The sequence below is a fragment of the Camelus dromedarius genome, chromosome 15, assembly GCF_036321535.1.
Source record: "Camelus dromedarius isolate mCamDro1 chromosome 15, mCamDro1.pat, whole genome shotgun sequence".
In the NCBI taxonomy this organism is placed as follows: Eukaryota; Metazoa; Chordata; class Mammalia; order Artiodactyla; family Camelidae; genus Camelus; species Camelus dromedarius.
Genome location: NC_087450.1, coordinates 34,142,532 through 34,164,039, shown reverse-complemented (window position 1 = coordinate 34,164,039; position 21,508 = coordinate 34,142,532). Strand labels below are relative to the sequence as shown.

General features: G+C 43.1%; 1 long non-coding RNA gene across 2 annotated transcripts; it reads left to right on the top strand.

Moving 5' to 3' along the window:
• The first annotated feature begins 433 nt into the window (after positions 1-433).
• LOC135323071 (uncharacterized) lies at positions 434-20,934 on the top strand. Of its 2 annotated transcripts, none has more exons than XR_010384209.1 (3): positions 434-600; positions 1,329-1,429; positions 20,867-20,934. It is a non-coding gene; the product is annotated as an uncharacterized LOC135323071 (long non-coding RNA). The 2 variants fall into 2 exon arrangements; XR_010384208.1 differs by lacking the exon at positions 20,867-20,934 and adding an exon at positions 9,871-10,507.
• Positions 20,935-21,508: the final 574 nt, after the last annotated feature.

The following is a 21,508-nucleotide window of genomic DNA, read 5'->3' as shown; positions in this document are numbered from 1 at the left end:
GGGGAGGGTAGGATAGAGAAAAAGGTGCTTACCAACTAAACCAAGCTCAGAAACTAAAGCCAGGGTAAGAGGGTGAGAAGGGGCCTTGGGATTAGGGTTAGGATCAAGGTGTGCAGGTGGTCTTGGGGAAGTAATGGCGAGGGGCACTCTGGGCGGGGCTTGCCTTGGGATGGCAGGTTAAGAGAGGCCAGGACAGGTCTAGGTAGCAGTTTCTCTGCGTACGCAGGAAGCAAACATGAGCACTTTCTAGCAGGATCTACTTTTGGCCTGCTCTTCCTTTGGTCTCAGCTTCTGTTTGTACTGTGCCTGTCCAATTCTCATTGATTTAACAAACATTTAAATAGCCCAGAACATTTGGAGGTATCCGTGGCCAGGGCTTTCCAAAAGCGTAGGCTGGGACTTTCAGAGGCCTCACTGCCTGGAGCTTCAGCATCCTGTTCTGCTGGGCCCCTCGCGTGCTGTGCGTGTTGTGAGCCACCCCAGAGGCTGAGGCCCCATGCCTGACCAGCCGGGAGGCAGCAGGGGATTCAGCACGGGATTCAGAAAGGGTGCAGGACCGCTCCGCAGATGGCTGGCCCAGACAACCAGCGCCAGAGACAGGTTAAGGGGGCAGGAGGCCGGGCGGGGCGGGAGAGTCTGTGCGGAGGCCGAGCCCATGCCCCTTCGCGTGTTCTGAGAGCGCAGATGCTGGCAGTCAGTGGCGGCGGCGCTCCCAGGGGAGAGGTCCCCCACCGGTGCCCGGAGCTGGGAACCGGAGCCCAGGCAGCCCTCGCCAGCGCCCCGCCCGCCCCGAGGCCCGAGCGAGGCGCCGCGGGAGGAATTCCAGCCATTTCCTCTGCGCCGCGCGGTATGTGGCCTGCTCGCTGCCCGACCGCAGCGCGGCCTGGAGGTGGGGGCCGGCGGCGCGGGCCACTCACACCAGCCCCGTCTGGCAGCTGCCCCGGCCTAGCCGTCCTGCTCCGGATTCCCGGCGGGCTGCCCCTCGTCCCCGGCGACCAAACCGGCCCTCGCAGCAGCCCCGGGCCTGCGCTTCGCCCCCGGGACCCGACTCCTCCCCGCCGCCGCCGCCGCCGCCGGAACCGCTCCCGCGCCGCGCCCGCCCTCCCGCCTCCGCGGCCCTCCTCCCGGGTCCCCAGATTCTGAGTTTGGTACTGAAGGTGGTCCTTGCTACGTCACTTTGGGGCACGTCCCTTAGCCTTTCTAAGCCTCAGTTTCTCCATCTGTGAAATGGGCACCCTAACAACAGTGCTACCTTATTTGTGCCGCCCTGAGGTTAAATGATAAAAGGAATGGCTGAACCAATGTCAATGATGTTTTCGTTTCTCTAGGTACCGCCGCTGTCCTTAACTTTCCTGGATCAGCCTCCCACCGAGCCCAGAGCCTCTTCTCCAGTCTAATTTGCTGTGGAACAGTGGGGGTGGCTTTACAGGTAGGATGCCTCCCCGTCGGGGCCTGCTCAGGGCATGTATCCAAAACATGCCTAAAGGATTGGCCATACAGCCTTCCTTGGGATTATTTGCCTCCTAGGTTCTTGAAGAACCTAAAGGACAGTTATTTCATTTTTTAAATGATGTCATCGCAGTCTGAGGGCAACCAGACACGTAGTGGTTAGGGGAAGTTGAGGGTGCGGAGGCGAATGGCGGGTCCGCAGACGTGGACTTTACCTGCGGGTCTGAACAGAAGATGGGCCACCACGTGCTCTCGGGGCTCCTTTTTCGAAGTGCAGATTCCCCTGGGAGAGCGAACTTTTTTTTTTTTTTTCCGCCTTTAACCCTTTGGAGGAGGGGCCGGGAAGGAGAAAGCCAGAGCCCCTAGGCGACTGGGAGGGTGGGATCCACTTCCCCTGCCTCCCACACCTGCCCCACCCACGCCCACGGCTGCGGTCAGTATAACACTAGGTGGGGTTGGAAAGCCCCGTGTTTCACGGGGCCTAACCGCCGGCTGCTTTGCAGAGGCAGCACGGAAGAGCTGCTCTGCCTCGGTGTTCCCCCAGATGGCCCCTTGTTTTGATTTTGCAACTTCCATTCCAGCCGGAGTCCCAAGGCTGAGAATCAGCCCTGAAGCAAGATGTGCCCCACCCCCCGTCTCTTTCCCCACACACGCTCCAGCCACAGACCGCATAAATCCAGGTGGAGACAGGTCCAGAAACACAGGTGCTATAAATACCCCAGTCCAGCGGGGAGAAGCAGCGCTCAGGCAGCCCCTCCCCAGCCACCCACCCTCCCTCCTCTGAGCCCAGCACTTCCGGCCATCGCTGCGCTGCAGGCTGGTCTCCCCGCGGTGGAAGGGGTGGACTTCCCTTCCCTCTCCCGAGACCCCCGTCTGCCTAACCTGAGAGTTTTCTCTCTGCTCCGGATATACCTCCCTTACTCCCAATCGCAGACCACGCCCTCCCTCCCCTGGTATTTTTAAAAGGCTTCTCCCAGGAACCCCACGTTGTGGCCAGTCTTCCGGAAATGCTGACTCCTCTCTCAAGATGGATGAGGGATGCTGCCTTTGGTTGAAAGGCAACAAACTAAGTCACATTTTTAAATTTAAAGTTTGATTCCAAGTTTTTGATAGCACTTTTTGTTGGGAGGTGGGGTGCGGTGGTAGCAGGCTGGAGGCGGAGTAAATCTAAAAGAAGGTGAAAGAAGCTGGAAGAACATATATGCAAAGAGGAGATATAGCCTTTCTCAACAGGCTGGTGCCCAGGAGCTTAGTGGGACGTTCTGAGCCAGTCTCCTGAGCCTGGGACTTGGCATCGGGATGCAGTTGAGAAGGAGCCTTTGGGACACAAAGAGACAACACCGGGGAAAAGGTTAATCAAGTGCCACAGCCTGGGGTTAAGAGACTCAGATACAAAAATTGTCCCCAGGATACGCAGAGACATGATAACTTGGGGAGAAAGTGGCCAGAGCAAGGCAGGTTTGAAGATGGTGAGTGAAACAGGTCTGAACCACCAGTTTTCAAACGTGGCTGTAAAAATAAGCTTTAACTAAATGCTAAATACATCTCTGTTTAAAAAATGAAGTCACATCCCTCTTCCAGTGTGGGAGCTTACTCTTCAGTCACTGTGCTAAGGTAGCACTTGGCCAGCTCATCTCACAGAATCCTACTTAGGATGTTCTTTTAATTCCCCATTTTACAGATAAGGAAACTGAGGTCAGAGAGACTAATTAAGTAGCAAAGGAGAGTTTTGAACCCAGGGATCTGACTCCAGTGGTCACATGTAGAACTTCTGGCGGGTAACCTGCTGTGGGGAAATCAACTCCTAGAGTCTCTGACTAGAGATGGGAATGACCCCACTTCAGCCTTCAGCTGCCTTTCACAGTGAGGAAGACTTTGCTGTAACACCCACTGGCCTCAGGCAGATCGGAGTGATTGCAGCCTAACTGAACTTGACAGCTTTCCCGAGAGGGCCAGGCAGCCTACTCCACGTCCCCAGTGTATAGAGGAACAAACTATCCAAAGAAGAAGGACTCTGAATGGACTGGATGCAGTCACTGAGGTCAGCCCTTCCTGTGTGATTTCAGGGCCACAAGGAGCCCCAAGTGGTCTTCTTACTAAAAAGCAACCATGAAGGAACCATTGTACTTAACACAGAACCAGATGTGGGCTGAAATTTACACAGGTCACTGGTGTCTCACCTTGGGCCGTGAGCCAACATGACCCAAAGATATATTTTGTGTGCCTTTCCTAGCATTTTTTCAAAGTTAATTACCAAGCATTTAAAATTGGAAGCTTGTACAGAAATATCTGGATTTTTTAGCTTCTCTGTCCCAGTTTTAAGAGCTGGCCACACTGACATACACTGTGCAGGCTACCATAGTGCCAGCCATCCCCTCCTGTCTTTTACTACCCTCCTCCTGCTTGGCCCATTGGCATTTTGACCAGTTACACTCAACAGTTACCTCTCCAGTGAGTAACTGCATTTTCGTGAGGGAGATGGGGGTCAGCAAATTTAAATGCCAATTTTCTTGAAAGCTGGATAAGGAAGAATAATTGAAGTAAGTTAAAGTGGGGATAGGAAAGAAAGTGGGGCTCCCCCAGACAAGGCGTCAAGCCTTATCAGAGCAGAGCAGATTTCTGAGGTCCTAGAAGAGGTGAGAAATTGGTATTCGACCAGCTGACGTGGATGTCAGAGCATCACCTATTTCCTGGGAGCTCATCCTTTCATTTACCACAGCAAACACCATGCTTTTATTAGCATCCTGGGCTCCCTTCCCCAAACCTCCTTCTGGAAGTGCCTTGGAGATTTTTCAGAAACAAACCCTGGAGGTGATTAGAGGGCTGCCATCTCAGGCTATGAGCTAGCCCAAAGAGGGTCTGGCTTTCAGTCAGGAGAGAGGTAAGCCCAGAAGAGAAGCTGAATGAAGACAGGGACCAAGTGATTAACTGGGGTTGAGCAGCCAGGAACTGAAGCACGATCTCATTCACTAAGATGGTGAGCAGCTGTGCTCTCTGAAATGTGGACCACATGAGGGGAAACCACCTTCCCCGGACTTGGAAGCTTTCCTGCCAAAGCAGTTTATTGTGCAGGCAGAGAGGGGAAGAGGTTTTGAATGAAGATGCAAGCACGGATGAGACAGCCTTAGACGGACTGCCTGCTAGACCTCGGGACCCCCTCACGCTTCCCAAAATGCCCATCTGGGAGGGTTTCAGCCCTGTGAATATTTGAACCCAGACTTTTTTGGCAGTAGTCCATGGGACAAGTGTGTCAACAGAGCCCCGGATGTGTACACTGGGTGTGGAGGGGGTGGATGTGATGAAGTACTTTGAGGGCATTTAGAGAAACAGGAAATTCAGTTACCAGACAGGAAGGTCTGTCCGACTTCTTTCAGAATCAGTGGATAACATGGCAGTCAGAATCGTCACAACTGTTAGGTGTAGCCTTTGGAAATGGTGAAAAATTAGAGAGCAGGAAATGAGTAGGAGAGGCCCCTCCAGGAAGTTGCCAAGCTGGGTCAGGGGCACACTATTCAGAGAGTCTCCCCTCACCTCCCCACCTCATCAGGAGCCCCTGAAATCCCAGCACTCAGCCTTGCCACCATCATCTGCTGTGTATCCAGTGGGACTAATCTCATTGTGTCCTTGTCCCTGTGTATGTCAGTCCTAAAATCTCCTAGGTCACCTCATGTCCAGGTCTCCAGTTCCCAGGAGGCCCTGTCTTTCCCTATTGTGTGGCTTCTCCCACCTCCTCTGCTCCTGAAACTTTTTTTCCTTGACCTCTGGAGTTCATAATCCATGATTAGCAAAATCTCCTTTATCCTCAACCTACTCTCTGAGCATCCTCTTCACTTCTTTCCCTATGGGACACCCAGCTCTCCACTGAGTGTGCTGCTGCCCCCACAGCCTTCTCCAGCAGGGACTGACTTTTCTCTCACAGCTCTCATCAGTAGGCCTGGAGGTGAGAGAAGTGTCCTTACATCTCAGTATCACTTTTAAAAGTATTCCCTTACACACCATGTTGAATTTCATGTCATCAGATTTTATCAATCATTACTGTCTTCTCCTGACCCTCAGAGGTCATTTTTCAGTTACTCTAGATCTCGGTTCACCGTCACTCTCTCCAATAGTGTCTTGACTCTTGATGATTCAATATGCACCTAGATGACCCTTCCAACACCCAAGCCTCTCAGTCCCTGAACTTCTCTGATGATCTTCCCTCTACTCAACCCGCAGCTGTGATTACACAAAACTGCAGTTCTTCCATAATCTCAGTTTCATTCATCCTACTGACTCCAGCCTCCTAACTTTCCAGCTCACCTCCTTCCCAATCCCAAACATCCTCTGACCCACTGGAACCTCCAGTCGATTGATCCCACCGCCCTTCACTGTTGCCCACCCCTGCCCGATGTCCCACTCCCCTCCTGACCCAGTGTAAATGTCATGGCCATACCTAGCTAGAGAAATACACACACACAATCACGCGGCGTGATCGCATTTGAAGTTTATGGTGATGAAACTTAAGTGGGCCGTTAGTGCTGCCCAACAGTCATGCGTGTGTTTCCCTGACCTGTAAACTCACCTATGCTCCTGGATGACAGTGTCATACCTTCTTTTCTCTTCTCAAACCCTTAATATTTCCTTCTCATTCTCACACTTAGCTGAATTCTAAAAGAATCTAATTGGATTCTTTTTTCACTGGGAAAATAGAAGCAACCAGAGGAAAAGTCTGCAGATTCCGACCATCACTTTCACTCCCTGTCCAGCAGCTGCATCTTCATACTTCACCTTTTCACCATCATCAGGGGTGACCCATCCATCCAAAGCAAATTCCTCCACTTGTGCATGCAGTCCAGTCCCTTTCACTGACCCACAGACATTATTCGGTGACTCTTCCTTTTCTCTCCTACGCCGAATTTTTACTCTCTCCTGGATTCTTTCCATCAGCACACAAACATGCTATTATTTAAAACAAAAACAAAAACAAAACAAAAACAAAGCCTTTTAATGACTGTACTTCCCTTGGCAGCCTCTGTCCCATTTGCTCCCCTTCAGAGCAGATTCCTCAGAAGGATCATTCCCACTTTCTATGTCCAATTCCTCTCCTCCAGTTCCCTCTGAAACCAACCCCAAATCAGGCCTATCCCCTTCGTTGCTCCACAGAAGTTTTTCTGATCAGAGTTACCATGACTTGCTAAATCCAATGGTCAGTTCTCAGTTCTTATCTTACTGATTAACAGCATCTGATAGAATCGACCAGGTCCTCCTGATACACTTCCTTCCCTATGCTTCCAGGGCACCTCGCCCTCTCGGTTTTCCTCCTATCTCACTGCTCCCACCTTCTTGGTCTCTTTCTGGCTCCTCCTCTTCTCCCGACTCTAATATTGAAGTGCCTGTGGCTCAGACCTCAGTCCTCTACTCTTCTGTATCCACCTCTTTTGATGATCTCATCCAGATATGGAGTTTTAAATACAGTTAATATCCCCATGACCCACACTTAGACTCCTAGTTCAGACCTCTTCTCTGAACCCTAGACTCATATATCCAACTGTCTTGTCTGCTCCATATCTCCAAAGTCAAGACATCCAACAGTAAACTCTCGAGTTGCTCCCCAAACTTGATTACCTGCAGTTTCCCATCACAATGGGATGGCCATTCTGTTCCCTCAGTGGCTCAAGCCAAAAACACTGAGTTATCCTTGACTCCTGTCTTCCTCTCCCACGTACATCAGATCTGACAGGAATTAACTCTAACGACAGAATGCACCCAGAATCCAGCCACTTCTCACCTCCTTCGTGACTGCCGTCCTTGTCTAAGCCACCACCACCTTCTCTCACCTGGATTACTGCTCTGGCCTCCTGTCGAGTCTCCCTGCTTTTGCTCTTACCTTCAACACGGCAGCGAGAGTCATCCTTAGATCAGAGCACTTTCTAATCAGAACCCTTCAAAAGCCTCCTCTCCCTTATTTCTTGTAAGGTTACCTTTTAACAACTCTTGGTGTAAAAACCAAAGTCTTTACAATGGCCAAGGAGGTCCTGCACTGTCTGCCGGCTCCTCCCACCACTCACTCTGTCTTCCTCTTTGGGTGCTCTCTTCCTCACTCATTCTGGGAGTCCAGACTCCTTGATACTCCTCAGACACACCAGGTGTGTTCCCACATGGAGGCCTCTGCTCTAGCTCCACCCTCTACCTGAACACTCCTGCCCCACAAATCTACTTGCCATCCTCTCACTCCTTCAGTCTTTAGAGTCTCACCTTTCCAACAGGGCCCACTTGACCACCCTGTTTAATACTGAAATGTGCCCTCTCCCTACACCTTGACACTCTCCATCACCCTTAACCTGCACATTCTTGCTCTTTTTTGGTCCCCATATCATGTATTGTCTCCTAACGTACCATGTAATGTATGTATTTATATTTATTGCTTATTGTCTATCTTCCCCCACCCCTCTACAAGGGTCCTTTTCTAAGTTGTTCACAAATATATCTTAAATGGCCAAACAGTGCCTGACACATGGTAGGCAAACAGTACTTTTTTTTTTTTTTTGTAATGAATGAAACTAACCCAGACACAGAGGGACTTACTTCCTTGCCCATCAGAAATGGCTGGGCTGAGAGCAAGGGGGAAAATGGAGCCAGAAAAGAGCAATTGAACAGATTATAAATATGTAATTCATGGGCAAAGTTAGATCAAGTTGGAATGAACAAACTGTGTGCTCATAATTACTAGATAGGTAGGTAGGTAGGTAGGTAGGTAGATAGATAGATAGATAGATAGATAGATAGATAGATAGATAGATAGATAGGCTCTCCCAGATGGTAGGTAATAAAGTGACTTTATCTATTGACCACATACAGAGTAAATAAAGGCCCAGGCCAATGACACTGACTTACCCAGTTCCCACCATTGTCAGTTGCTTTTTAACTGTCCTCCCAGCCCTAAGTGAGCCAATTACAGTTGGCCTTTGAGCAACATAGGGTTTGAACTGCCTAGGTCCACTTATACACAGATTTTTTTCAATAAATGTACAGTCAGCGTTCCCTTTTTGTGGGTTTTGCATGAAGGGGATTCAGCCAAAAGCAGACTGCAGATTAAATTTCAATCTGTGGTTGGTTGAATCCATGGATATGGAGGGTCGACCGTATTCAGTGCACTATGCCATTTTATATAAAGGACTTGAGCATCCATGGCTTTTGGTATTTGCAGGGGCTCCTGGCACCAATGCCCCATGGATACCAAAGGACAACTGTGCAGTTTGACAGAGGCACCAGGGAGAGTAAAGGCAAAAGGACAGGATCCTGCAAGTGAGGACTTTTTGAAAAGGAAACTCCTCTCTCTTCCCCTGTTTCCCTAAGTGCCTTCTCAGTAGAGGATATTGCAGTACCAGACGTCTGGGGCAGTACGCAGGCCATTATCAGGATTCGGCAATCATTGGAGGCAGATGGACAGAATTCTGTAATCATTGGGTGCAGATGGATTAATCATTCTACTTGCCTGGCCTCCGCCATGCCCACTGTTAACAGAGACCTTCTGGAGGCCATGCCTTCCTCTCCCATAAGGATTGCAGCCTCCAGGCTGACTGCCAACATATTCCTTTTCGAAAGACGCCAGTGTTACGCAAGGAGCCTCTGCACTAAGGCTAAACCAGTTAAGTGAGGCTCTTAAGGCCCTCCAAACATTTCAGTTAGAGATGCTGGGGTATCAGCTGCATGGCTGTGCCCGGGGCTTGAGGCCAGAGCAGGGTCTGGGGCAGGAGGCTTGTCCTGTCCCGAGGAGAAATAGAATCTCAGAACCTTTATGGTCTTGATGCTTCAGCTCCCATCCTGCCTAAACGACGGCAGGCAAAGCTTCTGAAGGGCTCTGGGCAGAGGCTCCCAAAGATCCCCCTTAATCAGGCATGAAGACAAGACCCCAACTCCCAGGAGGGACTAAAGCCAAAGTACAGTGTCTTTTTCCAAAACAAGCCCCCTGAGCTGCAGCTTTCTTCGTGAGGAATATCTGTGCATTGATGGAGGTCACCCAGTGCCAAGAAGAGTGGCAGTGGAGAGAGGCATTGAAATAGGGTAAGACTGTGTCATTTTCTCCATAGAAAATGTTCACTCATCTTTGACATTTGTAGGGATGCCCTCTGTGGTTCATAGTAAGCATAAAGCACAGCAGAAGAAACAGCACTCCTGTGTAAAACTATAATTTAAATCAACTAAAACATTTCCCCAGTCCCATGAGAAAAAGTCAAAGGGATTATGTATATTCTCAACACACAACCTAACAGCTCTTTCTTCCACTCATAGCTGAGCTGGAATCTTTCTTAGGCGGTGATCAGGTAAAGCTATACATGCCCACGTGGGGACATTGTGCAGTTCTAGGCCTTCCCTCCATGTCTCTTCTTAGCCCCTAGAAGATGGTTTCAATATCCACATCCATCAGCATTTTCTTTCTAGGAGAAAAGAGAGCGAGAAGGGGAAAACGGAGTGAGAAGAGTCAGAATATGTCTGGGGAAGGAAGGAGGCAGAAGTTATTTCGATCCGTTCCTTATCCTCAGCTCAGAAGCCTACACTGGACAGTGCCCAGGTTATTAGTGGGCCCTGGGACATTCCTGTGTAAGCCTAGTGGAAGAAAGAGAGCTGACCACAGCCAACAAGAGGTTAAGGCCCAAAGTCAAAATAAAGAGGATTCTCTGGGTCTCTGAACGTAACTTCAAGCATTCAGTGTGAAGGCAGGAGCTGGGAGAAGAGAGAAAACATGGAATTGTGTTTTGGATTACTTTTTTCTGATTACAAAAGTAATACATGTTCAATGTGGAAAACCAGGAAAATACAGAAAAGTACAAAAAGGGATTGAAAAAAAAACCTCAACGCTTGTGATCCCACTACCCAGATATAATCAATGTCAACATGTTCATTTACCATTCTGATGTTGTTTCAATGCATATTCTTTGTCTCACCTCATTCATTCATTTATTATTTTTTAAATTGAAGTATAGTTGATTTACAACATTGTGTTATTTTCTGGTATACAGCATAGTTATTCATATATATGTATATTTCTTTTCATATTCTTTTTTATTATAGGCCATTACAAGGTATTGAATATAGTTCCCTGTGCTATACAATAGGTCCTTGTTTATTTTATGTATAATAGTTTGTATCTGCTAATACCAAACTCCCAATAATCAAATTATAAACATAGTGTATCTTCTCTTTTTGAAATTGTTTCTCACTTAACAATATATCATAAATATTTTCCCGTCATTAAATATTCTTCTGCAATATGATCTATTAAAGCTTTTTATGATATCGTGCCATGGGTAGGCTACTGTAGATTTAACCAATTTTATATGGAAGAGCATTTCAGCTATTTCTGAGCATGGATTTTTAACTGTGGCAAGGTCCTCTGCACAATCCCTGTTTTCAGACATGCTAACCTTCTTCCCTTACAAGCAGATAAGGATACCTTCAAAGTTCTGTACCCAAGAGAACCCTGCCATGGTGGGAGTAACTCCTCAGAGAAAGCCTGGCATTAAGCCTGGAGCATCCTTACCTCTAATGACCAGGCCATTCTTGAGCAGATGGAGAGAAAATATTTGTCATTCTACGTCAGAGAATTGGCCCGATTCATTTAATGCATCATCCTTAAAAATGTTTTTTGTGCTAGTCTTGAGCTAGATATTATAGAAGAAAGCATATGGTTTTTATGTTTCATAAACTTACACTCTTTGTCAGTTGACAGACATATCAGGTATGAAAGAGTTAGGTGGAAACAGACTATGCCTAAGTGCTAACTCTGTGGTTCAAATCACAAGGGCCTTAGAAGGTGAGAAATGTACAAGCACAAGGTGGATCTGAGTGGTCTGGGAAGACTCCGTGGAGGAGGTGGAGCTTGGAGTCCGGGTGGGCAAGGAACATGCCATGTGGAGGGGACACAGAGGGGAGAAAGTACAGGAAGCAAGAAGGAGGTTCACCTGACTGCAGCCGAGGGAGAAATAAATGGTCAATCAAATCAGGTAACCCATATATGGGGCAGAGGGCAAGAAAGCTGCTTGGCCCTAATTCTGTAGGTATTCCCCTTCTCCTGGAGGTGCCACACCTAGAAAGGAAATATCGAATCAAATTCAGGATGAGTGGTGTGTGTTTGTGTTTTTCGGTGGTGAGTGGAGGCTTTGATTCATAAACAGAACTTCTCAAAGCCTGTATCAGTGCTGATGTATGTGGCAAAGTCGAGAGAGGGAGAACGCTGACTTCCCAAGAGTCTTCGACCACAGAACTCTTCATGCTGGGACGTCTCCCCTGGTGTTCCATGAGACACGATGAGGAGCTAGTGCACCAATGAAGATTTTTGAGCTGTAAAGTAACACATGGGGGGAAACACAGTTTTGGAAGATTAATCTCAAGGTAGAATGTAAGGCGGGCAAGAGAGAAAAGAGACTGGATTCAGGCCATATAATTAGATGATGGAATAAAGACTCAAGATAAATTGGAAAGATTTGAGCACACTGGAGCAAAGAACAGAGAACAAAGCATTGTTTGCAGAGTCTGCTGTTGGGCTCTGGGGAGATACAAAGGTGTCTGAGTTCCTGGGTCTTGCAGGAGTTTGAATGAGCATTAATTAGGATTTTGATTACAAGGGACAGACATCAACTTGGAGCAGCTTAAGCAAAGAGTGTTTTTAAGGAAATAGGGATGCTTCATGAAAAACCAAATCCATGTACTGGAAAGTTGGCAAAAAGTCCCCTATCTGGTCTCAAGCTACTCTGTGTGTCTGCTCCATCTTCTTCATATTATCTGTCTCCTCTCCTCTGGCCTCCCCCTCCTCCACCTGCCTTTCCCCTCCCTCCTCTCCTCTCACCTCCCTTAGCCCCTCTCTCCGCTCTCATTTGTGGAAGAAAATGGCTTCCCTACAGTTCCTGAGTTTGCATGTTTCACTGAGTTTCCACATCACAGTTCTGTCCATATCAGAAGCTAAATCTCCATCTCTTCTTCCCAGTTTCAGATTTCCAGTAGAAGGAATCTTGTTGACCCAGCCTGGGACTCATTCTGCTCTGACTAACGGGGGTGGGTTTTAAAATAGAAACATTGCTACAGAAGACTTACCCTGTGAATTAGTGTGGGGACCACTACCAGGAAAGGGTGCCTGCTATAGAGCGATGCTATGACCTTTAATGAAAGCGTGCTTCTGGAAGAATTGAACGGGAGTACATTATTGTTGAATGAATGGATGGCTATGAAGCTTTGAAGCAACTTCATTAGAGTCTGTATCCTTGTCCCTTTCCAAACTCCTTCAGTTCCAAAGTCCTGTAAAAACCTCCTGATGGAGGAAGCAAATCCACAGTGGTTAAGTGCACGTGTCCAGGGTTAAATTGCCTGTATTTTGGATCCTGGCCTTGAGGACTTGAGCAAGTTATGTTACCTGCCTGAGCCTCAGGTTTGTCACCTCTAAAATGGGTATTATGAGGATTCCTAAGATAATACACGTAAAGTGCTTAGCACAGTGCACTTCATAATGTTAACAACATTATTTTTAAACAAAAATTAATGGTAGAGCTGAAATTTACAGCAGCAGATCCAAATAACTGACAGACTGGGCAAAAGAAAGATGAACTGGCAGATGAGCAAGTGGTCAGCCTGGTTCTCCAGATATCCCCACAAATGTGGCCTCTGGAATAGGAAGTTTGGGGGGAAAAATAAGCCACAAAGATCTTGTGGCGCCAACAGGGACTTTAGAGATCACAGGTCATTTGGGCCAGTCACACTCCCTTTTGTTCCTAGAGATTTAATATCTACCAGCCTATTAAATGGTCGTGATTTGGAGGAGAGACGACAAGAAGAGGAATTGCTTTCAGCTGGCCCTAGTCTTTAAATAACCCGGGGTACAACATCTTTTAAACACAAAGGAGACCATGTGTAAAACATTAGTTAAATTCAGATATAAATCTAGTCTTTGACCAGTCCAAAGCTAATCAATATGCTTCTCTACTCTCTTTGAACTCTGAGTTTTCTGGCAACAACAAAAATCCCTAACCCAATCCAAAACCATCGTCCAGACAGCCCAGCTTCTCTGCTCCCCTCCCTCATGTCACATATTGTTGACAGAACTGCTCTCGTTACCACATTCATTCCAGTGGTGATTCAAATTCTTCTGCAGAAATGGACTTGAAAGACAGAAAATTGCTCTTGTAATCACTTAATAAGGAAACCTGGACACAGAATACAGAGCTAGGAATATAGATTTACTCTGAGCTTTTGTGGGTGCATTTTTCCCGGTTATTTTCATTGAAAATCACGATGAACTAATTTAAAGAGCAAGGTAAACTGAGATGGAAAATTACCCATAATAAGGATTTTGATGAAAATATAGACTGGCCTGGTTTTCAGCCCATCGAGTACACTTGGTTTCAATTGCAAATTCGGATATATTTTAAATACGTTTGTTTGAATGTGTCACTTTTAGGCAAAACTAAGCTACTCTGTTCCTTTCCAAAAATCGAGAATTTGCTCTGGAAAAAAAAGCATGCAGTATGATGTACAAAGCAGAGGGGGAGGAAAGTAAGAAGTGGGTGAGAAAGACACACCCAAGGGCTGCAGCCAGCTTCCCCAGGAAGATTCATGACCGGGCTTCAGTGCTGTCCTACAATTCTTTCCAAGGGATTTTACTATAACTCTAAATCATGAAAAGCAACTGCTGCTGTTACCAGAGCTATCTTTGCCTCAAAAAAAGGAAAATTCAGGACATGCGATATAATCCTCTCACTAAGAGAGAAATGAGCCCATTTGTCATAAGAACTGAGAACATCAGCTATGTAGTATACTAAACATTAGAGTCTCATATTTCAATGTTGTATATCTTTTATGAGAAAAAAGGGGAGGGGCACACACAGGAGATGGTTGGATGCAACAGCGATAAAATGGTTTAAGTTGGGTTGACTAACTCTACACAAACCATTCTATTACAAATCCTTTTCAGAAAAAGTTAAGAAAATCCAATCAACAACGTTTTTTAAACACTCTGAGCTGCGCACAACAAATGAAGCCTTACCCTTACCAGATGTATAAGCATTTAAGTAATGCAGGGGTTTCTTAACGGAGAGTGTCACCAGAGGCGGGGCTAACACAGATTTCCTTCCTTTGACTTGAATGCTCTCTTCTTCCCTATTAGGGTGATGATTGCTTCACAGTGTCCCAGGCATGAAAGGACTTTGAAAGGTCACTTGCCTTGAAACCCAACTAGCAGCATCGGCGTTATCAAGGAGAAGCTGGTTAGAAATGCAGTATCTTGGGGTCCACTCTAGTCTTGTTGATGCAGAATCTGCATTTTGACAGGGTCCCCACATGATTCATATGCATATTGAAGGTGCAAATATGACACTCTGAGTCATCCCTCTGCCTCTGAGCAAAACTGAGCACAGTGGATAGACCGGTCTCATTCAGCCAATTTCAGGTCCTTTATAGTTTGTCCTGTTCGAGTCATTGAGAGGAAAGGGGAAATATACTCGTTTAAGGAAGTCTTGCATAGCATAACAAAGTTAGCAACTTCTTCAATACGTTCAAGTACCTATTCTTGGAAGCACTGTAAATTAGGTCAAAGGAAAGAGAAGCCGAAAGTGGAGTGGGTTCAACCCCCAAATTCTAATAAAGTAAGGGTAGTACAGAAGCTGAGTCTATGAAGGATGGGAAGAGCAACTTCACCGAGTTACCAGTTCCAAACTTGTCTCTGCACTGTGGGTGATTTATAACCCTGGAAGCTTAAAGGCTTGAGTATCTTGTATTTCATTTCCGATTAGTAACTTTTATCTAGTACTTCCCTGCAGTTTAAACTGAAGGCCCTGGACCTACTAAAATGAATTTATCTGGTGGTTTGTATGCTCATTCTGGAGTTATCCTGTAGGTTTCAGATTTGTAACAGGTCTGGAATCTAAACCATAGAAGATTCTCTGTTGGTTGATGGCAGCCAAGCTCTAAGCCAAAGACTGAAGGACTTATGATAGTTATGTATGTTTTAGTGTCCTCAAACTCAGCTGCACATTAAAGTCACCTAGATAATGTTTTTTATGTGGCTTTCTTGAGATTTAATTGACATATAATAAGCTGCACATATTTGAAGTGTATCCCAGGGTGAATTTTGATATATGTTATATATCTGTGAAACTATCACCATGATCAAGCTAATCACCCCTAAATTTCCTTGTGCCTCTTGTGATCCCTCCCCTTATTCTGCAGCAGTGTATCTGCTTTCTCTCACTATAGATTAGTTTTCATTTTCTAGAATTTTACATAAATGGAAACATACTTTTTTTTTGGTTTGACATCTTTCACTCAGCATTATTATGCTGAGATTCTTCCACGTTGTTGCATATATTAATAATTTATCCTTTTTATTGCTGAGTAATATTCCATTGTGTGGATATTCCAGTTTACCTAACCATTCACCACTGAAGGACATTTGGATTGTTTCTAGTTTTAAGCAGTTGTGAATAACACTGCTATAAACCTTATGAACAAGTATGAGCATATAAATTTTCATTTCTCTAGGTAAATACCTAGAAGTGGGTATGGTAAGTATACATTTAACTTTAAAAGAAACTGCCAAACTGTTTCCCAAAGTGGTTGTATCATTTTGCCAAATGTATGAGTTTCAGTTGTTCCACATCCTCTCCAGGAATAGGTTTTTATTTTAGCCATTCTAATCAATGTGTAATGGTATCTCAATTATGGTATTAATTTACATTTCCCTAATGACTGCTGATGTTGAGACTCTTTTCATGTGTATATTTGCCATTCTTCTATCTTCATTGATGAGGAGTCTTTCAAATATTTTGCCTATTTTTTAAGTTAGGTTTGGTTTTGTTTCCTTGTTGAATTTTAAGAGTTCTTTATATATTCTGTATGTATATGTGTGTGTGTGTGTGTATAACTGAATCACTTCTGTACTCCTGAAACTAACACAACATGGTAAATCAACTTCAATTAAAAAAAGAAAAAAAAAGAGTTCTTTATATATTCTGGATACAAGTCCTTTGTCAGATATGTGATTGACAAATACTTTCTCCTGATCTTTTTAGTCCCTTAATAATGTCTTTCAGAGAGCAGAAGTTCTTAGTTTTGATGAGGTCTAATTTATTAATTTTTTTATGGATTGCACTTTTGGTGATATAACTGAGAAGTCTTTACCTAAGCCAAGGAAACAAAGATTTTCTCCCATATATTCTTCTAGAAGTTTTATAATTTTCTCACAGCGAAAAAGAATGTGACAATGATATATGTATGTTCATGTATAACTGAAAAATTGTGCTCTACACTGGAAATTGACACAGCTTTGTAAACTGACTGACTATGACTCAATTAAAAAAATGTAAAAAAAAAAAGATGTTTTATAATTTTAGGTTTTATATTGGTCTATGATCCATTTTTGATTTAATTTTTATGTATGATGCAAGATTTGGAGTGATGTTTATTTTTTGCATGTGGCAATTCAACGGTTTCAGCAACATTTATTGAAATATCTGGCCTTTCTCTACTGACCATGTATTTGTGGGGTCTATTCTGAGTTCTCCATTCTGTTCCACTGATTTATCTTTATGCTAATATCCCACTGTCTTGATTACTATAGCTTTATTATTAGTCTTGAAATCCAACTTCATTCTTTTTCTAAGAAAAATAAGATTTTTAGAATAAACTTAAATTTTACAGCATTTTTCAGTTTGGGGGTTTAAAAAAGTCTAGTGGGATTTTGATTGGGATTGCATCGATTCTGTAGATCTACATGGGGAGAACTGACATCTTAACAATTTTTAATCTCCCAATCCATGGACACAGTATATCTCACCATATCTGTAAGTCATCTTTTAGTCTCTCAGCAATGCAGGTCTTAGACTCCTTTTTTGAGGTTTAATTTTAAGTAGTTGATATTTTTATGCAATTATAAATGCTAATGTTTATACAATTTCAATTTCCAACTGTTTGTTGAAACTATTGAGAAATACAGTTGATTTTTAATATTGATCTCGTATCCTGCAGCCTCACTAAACTCAGTTGTTAGTTTTGTAGCTTTTGGGTAGATTCCATAGAATTTACTACGTAGATAATTATGTTGTCTGAGAATACAGACAGTTTTACTTCTTGTTCAGTCTGGGTTCCATTTATTTATTTATTTATTTATTTATTTATTTATTTATTTATTTATTTATTTATTTATTTTACTTACCTTATTGTACTAGCTAGAAGCAGTAAATTGTTGAATATAAATAATGACAGTGGACAATCTTGCTTTGTTCTTGGTCTTAGAGGAAAGACGGTTAGTCTTTCCCATTAAGTATGATGTTAGCTTTAGGTTTTTCATTGATGCCCTTTCTCAAGTTGAGAAGCTCCTTACTTTGCTGAGAGTTGCTTTTGTAAAACTCAGAAATGGATCTTGAATTCTGTCAAATTCTTTTTCTGTGCCTATGGAGATACTCATATACTTTTTCTTTTAAGTCTGTTAATGTGGTGTTAATACATTGATTGATTCTCAAATATCAAACTAACCTTGCATTCTCAAGGTAAACGCACTTGCTTATTATTTATTAGCTTTTATATATACTGTTAGTTCTATTTGCTAAAATTTGCTTAAGAATTTTTGCATTGATACTCTTGAGAGATATTGGTCTCTAGTTTTCTTTTCTTGTGATGTTTTTGTCTAGTTTTGATATCAGAGTAATGCTGGTTTCATAGAGTGAGTTGGGATATATTCCATCCTCTTCAGCTTACTTGAAGTGGTTGTGTGTAGAACTGGTACTATTTCTTCCTTAAATATTTGGTAAAATTCGCCATCTTGAACTGAAGTTTCCTTTATGGGAACATTTTTAACCACTAATTCAATTTATTTCATAGATGTAGAGCTAGAGTTACCTGTTTTTTCCTTGAATAAGCTTTGATAAATTGCATCTATCAAAGAATTTTTCCATTTCCTCTAAGTTGGTCATATTTAGTGGCACAAAGCTTTTCTTATTTCTGTTATAATACTTTTAATATCTGTAGAATCTGTAGTGATATAACCTTTCTTATTCCTGATATTAGTAATTTGTGTCTTCTCTCTCTTCTTTTCAGGAAAAGAAGTCTGGCTAGAAGTCTATCAATTTTATTGATCTTCTCAAAGAACAAGCTTTTGATTTCATTGATTTTTCTCTCTTGTTTTTCTGTTTTCTATTTCACTAATTTCTTCTCTGCTCTTTATAATTTACACTTTTCTGCTTAGGTTTAGGTTTAATTTGCTCTTTTTCTAGTTACTTAAGGCAGAATCTAAACTCATTGGTTTGAGACCTTTCTTCTTCTGCACAGTGTTTAGTGGTATAAAGTTCCCTATAAATGTTTTGGCTGGATTTCAAAATTTTTGATACATTGTATTTTCATTTAGTTCCAAATATTTCCTAATTTCCCTTTTGATTTCTTCTTTGACCTATAGGTTATTTAAAAGTGTGAAAATGTGTCCCCAAATAATTGGCTATTTCTCAATTATTTTTCTGTTATTAATATCTAGCTTGAATTCTACTGTGATCAAAGAATACACTGTCTGATTTGGATATTTTTTAATTTCTTAAGACTTATTTTATAGCTATAATATGGTCTATCTTGGAAAATGTTCTGTGTGCTCTTGAAAAGACTATGTATTCTGACATTGTTAAGTGGAATGTTCTTAAAATGTCAAATTAAGTCAAATTAATTGATAGCATTGCTCAAGTCCTCTACTTCCTTACTGATTTTCTGTCTTACTGGTTCCATCAATTATTGAGAGAAGGGTATTGAAATCTCCAACCATAGTTATGGGTTTGTTTCTCTTCTACAATTCTAAGTATCTGACTGCAAGGCCACACATGATACCAATTAATTCAGAATCTCTTGGGGAGTGACCCAGGCATCACTATTTTTTTTTTTAACTCCCTGAGTGATTCCAATATGCAGCCAAGTTTGAGAACCACTGCCTTATACAGTTCACATTTTGGATTCAACAGATTCTCAAATGCATTATCTTATGTAATCTTCATACTTGCCTTTGAGGCAGTTATTATTCATTCTCATTTTACAGAAAATGAAACTGACTCATGGACACTTGTCTAAGATCTCATGGTTGATCAGAGAGCCTAGCTGGGATTTAAACCCAGATTACCTAAACTCAAAGTTTATTGCTTTGAGGTACTTGTATTTTGTTCTGTGAGATGTGTTTATTGACTTGAGTTCTATCTGTGTTTCTATCCTATTCCCCAACACACTCTTTTGGATTGTGGACAGGAGTCTTGTCTCACCCAAAACTTGTAATTTTCCCTGTACTTACCACAGTGTCTGTACCCTGGAGATGATTTTATAGTTTTTCTTTTTCCTCTTAAAAGATCTAAGTATCTGGGTTCATCTGACCACATAGTAGTCATCAAACTGCCTTTTTCATGGTCCATCCACAATCTAAGATTTAAGTCAAGCTATAATTAACCCTGGCACATAAATTCTCCTCCAAAACCCATCTTAGGCTGCAGACTGTCAGCCAGCTTCACTCCATTAATACACAACATTGGCAGCCTGGGACCAGAATTTGCCCTGAGCTACCCACCCACGTTTAGGGCAAGATTATGGGAAAAGAGCAGTTTGGGGTGGATTCATCTCCTATGGGTAAAGGCTTGTTGGTATACTATGATTAATTAAGTTGGCCAAGGATTAATATTTAAAAATCAGGAATGATTTGAATCATTCCTCCAGAGGAGTTGCTTAGCTGCCTCCAGGGAAAGGATCAGACCCCCAAAATGGACCATTGATGTTTCAGGGACAATGTGCCTTTCAAAGAGATAAAGAGAAAGACTAATATAAGATGCTTCTTTGGCTCTTGCTTGCTCTCTCTCTGTTCACAGGTATCATTAGACTCAGTACAGGCTATTGAATGGATGTGAGTTTGTTCCTTTTTGTACATATTCAGCTATGCAAATCCTTTCCCCAACAGTGCCTTCTTGAACCTGTTTTCTATGTCTGCTATCTTTACATCCTCTCACCTGACTCCTCCTATTATCAATGTCACATTCTGAGCTCAAGACTTGATAGTTGCTGATGTGACTTCCTCTAGGTTTTGAATATTTTCTCACTTACTGCCCAAAGTTCCAACAATCATAAGTTAAGAAGCTTGAGTATTCTTTTTTTTTAAAGAATTATTTATTACCAAAATAAGTCTACAACAACACTAAAAGTATTTAAAAAGAAAAACATCATTCGTTTTTTTCTACCACTTAACACAACTGCTTTCTCTTCTTCCAGATTTCCTTTCAGTCTTCAGTCAGATATAGGAATTACATTATTATAATATAATTACATAATGTTCATATAATTTTTGTGTTCCACTTTTTTGTTTAATATCACTTAATAAATACTTTCACTTTCCTTGCATAGTCTTCCTAATTATCATTTTTTGTGGCTACATTGTTTTCCACAGATGTATCATAATTTGTTTAATCATACCTCTGCTGCTGGACATCAAGATGTTTCCAGTTTTCACTACTATAAGTGATTCTCCCATAAATGTTTAAGTCCATATAGAGATTTCCTCCCCTCTTTTTCTTTTGAATTATTTCCTTTGTAGAAATTTCCAGGAGTGCTGTTACCATATTGAAGGATTTAAATGATTTTAAGGGATTATGAGCTCTTAAAAAGGCAGTACCACAGAATTCATAGCCCATGTCATATCTTGATTTGTAAAATTAACTATGACAAAGAGCCAAGATGATTCCTAAAGCACCACTCACTGTCCAGACTTACCCTCTAGAGTGGTCCAAGCAATACAAGATGAAGGTATCTCCATCACTTTATTCTTTATTCCACTGAAACTCACTGAAAAAGTGAGCCAGTTCCCCACCCACTTTAAGTGATGAGCTTTCAGAATAAGTCCTAAGAAAGTTCAGAGCAAAACTGTGGGGCAAATCAGTGATGCTCCCAAGATAAATCCCATCTTAGAAATGAAATGAGGACATACGATGTACGCAGCGGGGGTTGGAGGGGGGAGTGAAGGAGAGGGTGCAGGTCAGTTATGATCGGATTGCCAGTGTCACAGTTGTCCCCTGCAAGCTGGTCCCTGGGA